Source organism: Penaeus chinensis, chromosome 39, assembly GCF_019202785.1.
Source record: "Penaeus chinensis breed Huanghai No. 1 chromosome 39, ASM1920278v2, whole genome shotgun sequence".
NCBI lineage: Eukaryota > Metazoa > Arthropoda > Malacostraca > Decapoda > Penaeidae > Penaeus > Penaeus chinensis.
In genome coordinates this window covers 23,801,871-23,812,119 of record NC_061857.1, presented here as the reverse complement: position 1 = coordinate 23,812,119, position 10,249 = coordinate 23,801,871, and positions in this window count along the sequence as shown.

Below are 10,249 nucleotides of genomic sequence, written 5' to 3'. Positions count from 1 at the left end.
GCCATCTTTCGGCCGTCGAGGCGCGCGAGTTTCGAATCGAGAAAGCCAGGTGGTGCGGGTTTGATTAAAATGTGGGTTTGTTATGTAGGTTTTGCCTTGGTGGGATTCGAAGATGGTGAGAGGTGGTGCGGGTTAATTAAACTGTGGGTTTGCTGGACTGGTTTTGCCTTGGTGAGATTCAAAGATGGTTACAGGTGGTGCAGGTTTAAGGCATGGGTTTCATAGGATTCGATAATGGTATGGGTTTAAGGTAACGGGGTTTATAATACAGGTTTTATATTCGAAGATGGGGACACATAGTGAGGATTTAAAATATAACTTTCCTTTAACAGCATTCGAAGATGGTAACAGGTGGAGTGGGTTTGAAATATTGGTTTAAAAGTGGGATTAGTGTTTTTGATTTTTGCTGTGTTAGATTTTTGTATAGACTGCCAGATGGTGTGGGTTTAAAATAAGTGTTACTTTGATAGGAGTGGAAGATGGTGAAATGTGGAGTAGGTTTAAGGTGCTTCTGATTGTTTTTTAGGCGCCAGCTGCGTTAGATATTTTTTCAAGCGAGACTGTAAAATGGTGCGGGTTTTAAAAGACAGGTTTTACTTTGATAAGATTTGAAGATAGTTACAAGTGGTGTGAGATTAAAACGTAGGTTCGTCTCATAGGCTTTATTATGACAGTATTGGACATTTATTTACACGAGGAGTGGATTTGAAGTGTTTTTTGCTTCTGCGTTAGACTTTTTTCGGAAGAGACTGTCAGATGGTGCGGGTTTAAAATATTGGTTCTATTTTAGATAGAACTGGCTGATGGTTTCTGTGTTAAATTGATTTAAAGTGCTTTTTGTTTGCCTTAGGTGCCAGCTGTGTTAGATTTTTTTAAAATATAATGTTTAGATAAAAACTCATGGGATCAATTTGATTTTATTTGACTGGCAGATGTGGCCGGTGAGCTGGAATTAAATAGGTTAGTCTGATAAAGGTGAAAGATAGAATGGATTTAAGGTGAGTTTCGTTTTATTTTAAGGGCGAGCTGCGTTAGAATTTTAAAGATGAAGTGGCTTTAAGGTAAGTTTCGTTTTAGTTAAGGACGAGTGTATTAGATCTTTTTTTATTTATTATTATTGTTTTAACGTCAGCTGGTTTGGGATTACTTTGCTGATGATTTTATCAGCCGGGTTAAAAAGGAAAAAAATAAAGAATTTGGTTCTCTAGGTCCGTCTGTTTCTCTCTCTCTTCCTCTCTCTCTCTCTCTCTCTCTCTCTCTCTCTCTCTCTCTCTCTCTCTCTCTCTCTCTCTCTCTCTCTCTAAAATTTGTTTTTTTATGATTAGGAGATGGCGGCCGGGAAGAAAGAGGGGATGAATCTATTGCTAAGTGAGATGTTAAAATTTTATATAATAGAAATATGTAAGTGAATTGTTGAAGTTTTATATAACAGTGACATGTTTCGATGTCAATTGAACTCGAGGATGGTGACCCTCTAGTTTCGATGGGTAGAACTGAGATGTTATCTGTTTGATAATAATTAATGGAAGGATTTAAGTTCCTATCAGAGAATGTGGAGATAGAGCCACGCTGTTGAAAAGAGATATGGCTGTGGGTTCATTTCTTTCTCAAAATATGAATATGGAAAATGGATAAAATAGAGGATGTAGTAAAAAAAAAAAAAAAAAAAAAAAAAAAAAAAAAAAAAAACACGATTTGATAGTATGTTGCTTAGGCGGGAAAGAGAGAATTCTTAGACAGTTATATATATATATATATATATATCTTTGAACAAAATGCTACGGCAAATTTTTTTTTTATGTTTTATTTCCGCTAAAATGGTTTTCCAGGCGTCGAAATTCTCAAACCATATGATTCGGAACGGAATTTGGTGGAAAAAACACATGGTTGTTATTTTTCAGAATATATTTTTCAGTTTCGTTTTCCCGTCGTGTTTTCGTACATCACGAGCTGTGAAAAACTACTTACAAAAAATTTGTTTTGAAATACATATCTAAATATAAATAAAAGCACACTAGATTCATGAATGCTTTTGGAGTCCTTTCCATGTATAATCAGGTCAAAATACCTATTAATAAAAAAATAAATTACTGAAAAACATACATCCGCACAACAAAATTAATAAATATATATCTCATATTTTCTTGCGTACTTTGATATTATAAAAGGACTTTGTGCATGACTTTTAAAATACGGAATAACATATACGAAAGTAAAAAGTTACACAGAAATATATTATTTACATACACGCGCGCGCTCGTGAAAATACATAAACACCTATTTATCGATATACATTAATATCCGATTTCATGTTGTCTTATATGATTTGACTCGACGCTATCAGAATTCATTATAAACTGATTTTGTTGTATACATTACCGAAACAGACACAAACCTTCATAGCTTAACGAGTAATTCAAATTCACAATCAAAACATTTCGCTAAAGAGATTCAGGTAACAGACACAAACGTTCACAATTTCACGACTAATTCAAGTTCACAATAAAACATTTTCTTAAGGAGTATTTAGGCAAGGTCTTAACATAACATACATCGTGATTTGTAAATGATAAGTCGACATACGTTCAATCATCAGTTTACAGACAAATACCATCTAAAATACCGAGTAATTTTAATCACACGGTATTTTCACGGAGATCACATGTCACAAGATTGAATCTCCAAGTGTTACAGATCAGTAGAAAATATAGCTCATCACATGTCACAAGATTGAATCTCCAAGTGTTACAGATCAGTAGAAAATATAGCTCATCACATGTCACAAGATTGAATCTCCAAGTGTTACAGATCAGTAGAAAATATAGCTCATATTGATCTGGACCTTTCAGTTATGTGACAGTATAACACACACACACACATACACACACACACACACACACACACACACACACACACACACACACAGAGGCAGACAGACAAACAAACAAACACACAGAAAAAAGAGACACGGACAGACATACAGACATAGACAGAAACAGAGAGAATGATACAAGAGAAATGAATAGACAGATCGATAGATAGATAGATAGATAGAGAGAGAGAGAGAGAGAGAGAGAGAGAGAGAGAGAGAGAGAGAGAGAGAGAGAGAGAGAGAGAGAGAGAGAGAGAGAGAGAGCATGTGCGTTGTGTTTGTGTTTGTTTGTGTTTGTGTGTGTGTGTGTGTGTGTGTGTGTGTGTGTGTGTGTGTGTGTGTGTGTGTGTGTGTGTGTGTGTGTGTGTGTGTATGTGTGTGTGTGTGTTACATCATGCTTATCATGTCACATTAAAAAAACAAAAATATACAAGTCAATTCAGTTTATTTATACTTGTGTGCATAAAAGAACGAGAGAGAGAAAAACAAACAGGCAGGCAGAGACAAAATTAAGCAAACAAACAGACAGATACCAAATTAAACAAACAAACAGACAGAGATAAAGAGAGACTAAATGGTTTCAACATCCTTGCAACAAACGGAAAGGCAAGGTCGACAGCGTGTGCTTCTAGATATTTATGCAGTGTCTACCTGTGGTTACTGACCTTGCAACAGTAGGGTGAATAGGGGGTTAAAATGTACATGACCCTCTTAACACATCTATAATTGAAGAATCGCCGTGGCAGTAAACAGAGTCGTAGATGGATAATGTGTAACAAGATTTTCCGATATTAGTATATAAATGTTTAAGATTTCCATTGCTTTCTAGATGTGTATACGTCTATTTAAATATATTTATCTTGTTTATCTATCTATCTACATATATAAACATATTTAGATAGATATATAGACAGACAGGTAAATAGATAGATGCAGATATGGCAGGATATCATGTAAACTAATATCAATTAACCAAGATATTTATAACGCAGACAGGATTTTACGAAACTGCCACATTCTGCAACACTGCAGAACAAAAAACAAAACCAGAAATGCTAGTAACATTCACAACATTAAAGAATCAAAGATATACAAGTAAATTCAGTTTATTTTAAAGCTAGCATGTGTCTTTTTGGAAAGATTTTTCGTTTGTTTACGCTGATAATCTTTTTTTCTATGATTTATATTAGTATCGAATAAGCATTATTCACCCTATACTTATCATGTCAAATTAAAAAAACAAAAATATACAAGTAAAATCAGTTTATTTTATAGTTGGCGTGTGTCTTTTTGGAAAGAAGATTTTTCGTTTATTTACGCTGATAATCTTTATTTCTTCAATTTATATTGGGACTGAATAAACATTGTTCATCCTATGCATATCATGTCACTCGTCCCTTAAAGGAAAGTCTGTAAAATCTGATAATGCTGACTGCTATCTGAAATAATCTGTAACAATTTATGTTATCTCTAAAACTATCAGTAAGGAATCATATTCAAAATTATGAATCATTCTTTATTTGATTACATTACGGAATTACATGATATTAAAAGAGATTTAGGTATCTGCTACAGGAATCTGTACTACTGCGTTTATCTAATACTACGAAAAGTATCTCAAAATGCATGAAGATAACTGTCATTTCAGCATGAAGGAAAAACAAAATCTTTATACACGAGATCCCTAACCGACACATTTGAGTGAGATGTGTAACCGACCGGATGGGAAACTACATAAACGCGTCTCCCTCGCTTTTATATCTATTTCCTTCCCCACTTTCTCTTTTTTTTAATTCATATTTCCCCCTAACTTTCTTCTCCCTATCCATCCACATCCGAATATTACCCCCCAAAACGCACTTAAAACTAAACTCCCTCGTATGCAAATTCATCCCACACAAATCTGACTAAATTTATTTATACTATCATCACCTGGCCCTGAAGTGACATCAGAATGAACAGGTAACGACCCTCTCTTAGACCTTGGCAAATTCGACCTTCTTAACATCCGTCCTCTTCCGACCGCTTTGGAAACGGAACCCGGGAAGTAGATATCGGGAGAGACGAGGCCGTAGGAATTAAAGAAAAAAAAAAAAGGCATTTATGAAAAGTCTTTAAAATAAAATTGGGTTACACACACAAAAAATAAAGCGAAATGGTCATCTAACTGAAATGAACGGTACCACTGAAGTTATCATATTATCCTGGAATACAATAATTACCTATAATTGACCAGGCCAGTCACCTTGAAATCAGAGGTTGGAAAGGAGACTGGTCGGCCGGACGCGGATGGGAAGAAAGCCGGATAGAATAACAGTAATGATAATATTTATAGTAATCATAATGATGATAGTATTATTAACAATAGTGGTGCAATTAGTAACAATAATGATGGTAGTAGTAACAATAATAATTATATAATTATAAATATAGTAATGATAATAATGATATGATTTTAGATATAGTAATGATAATAATATGATTTTAGATATAGTAATGATAATGATGATACTAGTAATCATCAACATCAGCATCATATTGATAATAGTAATCGTAATGATTATGAATATTATTATCATTGTCATAATAGTAATGTTAATAATAACAAATATGATAGAAAATATTAACAATAATAATTTAAAAATATATATTACTATCATTATTATTATATTATTATTATCATTATTATATTATTACTATTAATATTATTATCAATTATCATCATCATTATCATTATTAGTATTGTCATTATCATTATTACTATTATTATTTTTATCATTATAATTATTATTATCATTCTAATGATAATTATACTGCTACTATTTCTACTACTATTGACGGTAATAGAAATAACAATAATAATGATAATAATAATAATAATAATAATAATAATAATGATAATAATAATAATGGTAAAAACAACAACAACAACAACAACAATAATAATAATAATAATAATAAACAATAATAATAATGATGATAATGATGAATATGCTGCTTATCATAATGATGATAAAATAATAATGGTTAAGATAATAATAACAATAATATTCACAATGATAACAATAATAATAATAATAATAATGATTATACAGTGATAAAATAGTAATAATAGTAAAGACAATAATAATGATTATGATAATATAGTAATGCTAATAACAATGGTGATGATAGCAATAATAATAATAATAATAATAACAATTATAATAATCATGATCATTATAATAATGATAATAATAATAGCAATTATAATAATCATAATCATAATAATAATAATGATAATAATAATTATGACATTAATATTATAATTACTATTAATAGTATAATTATTGTTACTGACAGTAATAGTATTAGCTATAATGGCGTTATTCCTACACCTTATTATGGCGATGATAATTATACAATAATAATGACAAAATATCAATAATAAAAGTAATAATGAATATATCAATGATGATGAAGATGATAGTAATGATTATGATAATAATAATGATAACAATGGTAACAATAGAAATAATAATAATTTAGATGCCGATAATAACAATGATAATGATAAAAATGATAACAATAACAACAGCAACATTGATAACTGTAATAATGATAATAATAACATCTCTATTTATAGTAATAGTACTAATATCAACAATATAAATAATGATTATTGTGACAATAATAATAATAATCATTATAATTATAACGATAACGATAACAACAATAACAATGAAGATAATAATGATAATGATTAAAACAACAACAACAATAATAATAATAATAATAATAATAATAATAATAATAATGGTAGCGATAGCAGTAAAGATAATATTAATAATGACAACTATATTAATAACAGTAATACTGGTACTTCTATTACTATTACAACTAATACGATTACAAATCATAACAGTAATTACAATACCAATGTAATAATGTTAATGGTGATGATAATAATAATGACAACAATAAAATAGTAGTGATAATAATAGTAATAGTGATAATAATGATGATAATAATAATGATAACAATAAAATAATTGAGATAATAATAGTAGTAATAATGATAACGATGATACAAATAATAATGATAATAATGATGATAACAATAAAATAATAGTGATAATAATAGTAGTAATAATGCTAATGATGATAACAATAACAATAATAATAATGATAACAATAAAATAATAGTGATAATAATAGTAGTAATAATGATAATGATGATAACAATAATTACAATAATAATAATAATGATGATAACATTACTACTAATTATGATAATGACAATGATGACATTACTATTAATAATGATAATAATAATGATAACATTACTACTACTAATGATAATAATAATGATAACATTACTACTAATAATGATAATAATAATGATAGCATTACTACTAATAATGATAATAATAATGATAACATTACTGCTAATAATGATAATAATAATGATAACATTACTACTAATAATGATAATGATAATGATAACATTACTAATAATGATACTAATGATAACATTACTACTAATAATGATAATAATAATGATAACATTACTACTAATAATGATAATAATAATGATAATAATAATAATGATGATGATAATAACGATTATACATGAACCAGAGCCAGTGCAAGAGAACGAAGGATGTAAGATCCTGTGGGACTTCACAGTACAAGCTGATAAGGTGCTTGAACACCGGAGGCCTGATATTGTCATTCTAGATAAGGAGAAAGAGAATGCATTATTATTGACTTTGCGGTACCAGGAGATCAAAACGTTACCACCAGAGATACAAGAAAAGACCACGAAATACCAAGACCTGCTTACAGAGGTTGAAAACGGGATGTTAAAGCTGTTGTAGTACCAGTAGTGGTAGGTGCACTGGGAACAGTTTCCAAAGAACTGATAAAACATCTAAAACGAATAGATATTTCTCCTGTAGGCCCGTACTTGCACGTGTAACTAGGTACAGCCTTCATCTTGAGGAGAGTGCTTGGCATCTCAGGGTTCGGGTAAAACTCCGATGTCGAGTGGAAATCCCCATCACAAGATGGTGCACATAAAAAAAAAAATAAAAAAAAAATATATATATATATATACATGCGTATATATATATTAAATAGCATAATGATAACAATGATAATGATGAAAACAGCAACAACAATAATAATAATACTGATAATAACAATAATAAAGATGATGGCCGTGATGATGATGACGATGATAACATAAGATACATGCAACCAGCCACTCATATCTAATTACCAAATTGGAGTCGGTCAAAATAAGGACTTTCTCCTTGGAATCCGTTATCCACTGACAAACATTTAAAATCAGAACCCGGGAAAAATTGGGATACGTGTCTAAAGATACATTCAGATTCCTGAGTAACAAGATAGGTAAAACTGAAAAGATGAATTTACATAGAATGACGTGGTAGATAGAATTAATAGAACATTACGTAGAAATAATACGAGCAGAGAGATAAAGAAGTAGATGGTGGAGAATAGATTGATGGATAGGTCTCGGATAATTGTAATTATAAATGTTAATGATCTTTCCCAGCTTGCTGTTAACATCACTGTTAACTTGTCCTTGTTAAAATCACTGTGATTATCATTATCATTACGACCATTCTAATTTTCATGTTTTTTTTTTTTTTTACTATTTGGAAAATCGAATTTAGAAAAGAAATTTAAATATTTAAGTAATCATGAATATATACACAGAGCATGGTGCATTAGAATTTATAGTTCATAAAAAAAGATCAGTACTGATACCGTTAACTCTCACCCATGATAGCGTAACTGCAACATCATGATACTATTGCAACATTATAAATGACTTTACCATCAGTTATGGCAGTAACAGAGATGAGCAAATTTTGGTAATGCAGAATGTGTGAAACAATTGATAATCAAATCTGGCCTGGCAAAAAATAAAATGAAATAAAAAATGAGTAAATAAATATAACAGAGTCCAGTTCAGTGAGACATGTAACATCACTAGAATTTGAATAATTTACACCCATTCACACTTTTACTCATTTATCATTGTGAAGTTTGCTGACGTCATATCTCTAGAATCAGCAAAGAAATCATACGTTACAACTGCTGACTGAAAAAATCTTTCACACGAGCAATTTTCACCGCACAAGACTTTAATTATAACCTTGATGTAGCAGAGTCAAGGTCTGATTAAAAAACGAGTGTATTTTCACCACACAAGGCTTAATTTATACCTTGACGTGGCAGTATCGTCTCCCTTTTCACGCAGAAATACCGCGTGATAAAATACGCAAAGAAATTAAGCTTTTAGTTCCTTTATTTAATCCTACATTGCACTTTAAACAGAGGAGGATTTACTGGTGCTACTATGTCATAGGTGGTCTGTGGATATTTTATTATATGGCATATGATATATCCCGGATTTTATGCAGTCGCCGTGAATATATAATGAATATAATTTTAGACGATTTAAATAGTTAGATTGAAGCGATATAATTAGTTAAATGAATAAATAATAAGGATGAGTTAATAAACCCAAGGAGCCCAGAGAGAGCTTCTCAGTTGGTTATAACTCGTAAACAAAATAATGATGATAAAAAGCGTATCATTACAAAGAGAGTTATATCAAAACAATCCATGACTTTCATAATTCTTATTTATTTTTATGAATTTCAAACAGCATACGTAACTTTTACTCGACGTTCATCATTTTTCACCCTATCGCAATCACCTCCGACAAAGAACTTGCTTTTATCACCATCACAATCATCATCATAATCATCCTCATCCTCATCCACCACACCACCACCACCATCACCACCACCACACCACACCACCCCACCACCACTACACTACACTACCACCACCACACCACCACCAACACCATTCCACCACCACTACACTACACTACCACCACCACACCACACTACCACCACACCTCCACCACATCACCACCACACCACACCACTACCACTACACCACACCACATCACCACACCACACCACCACACCACACTACAATCATCATCATAATCATAATCATCCTCATCCACCACACCACCACACCACCACCAACACTACCACCACACCACACCTCCACCACACCACCACCACACCTCCACCACCACCACCACCACCAAACCTTCACCACACCTCACCACACCAACACGACCACACCACCACACCTCCACCACACCACCACCACACCACACCACACCACCACCCCCACCACCACCACACCACACCACACCACAACACACCCCCACCCCCACCCCCACCACACCCCCCCACACACCACCACCCCCCCACCACCACCACACCACACCACCACACCACCACACCACGGTGTCAAAAGCTGTTAGCGGGTGGTGTGG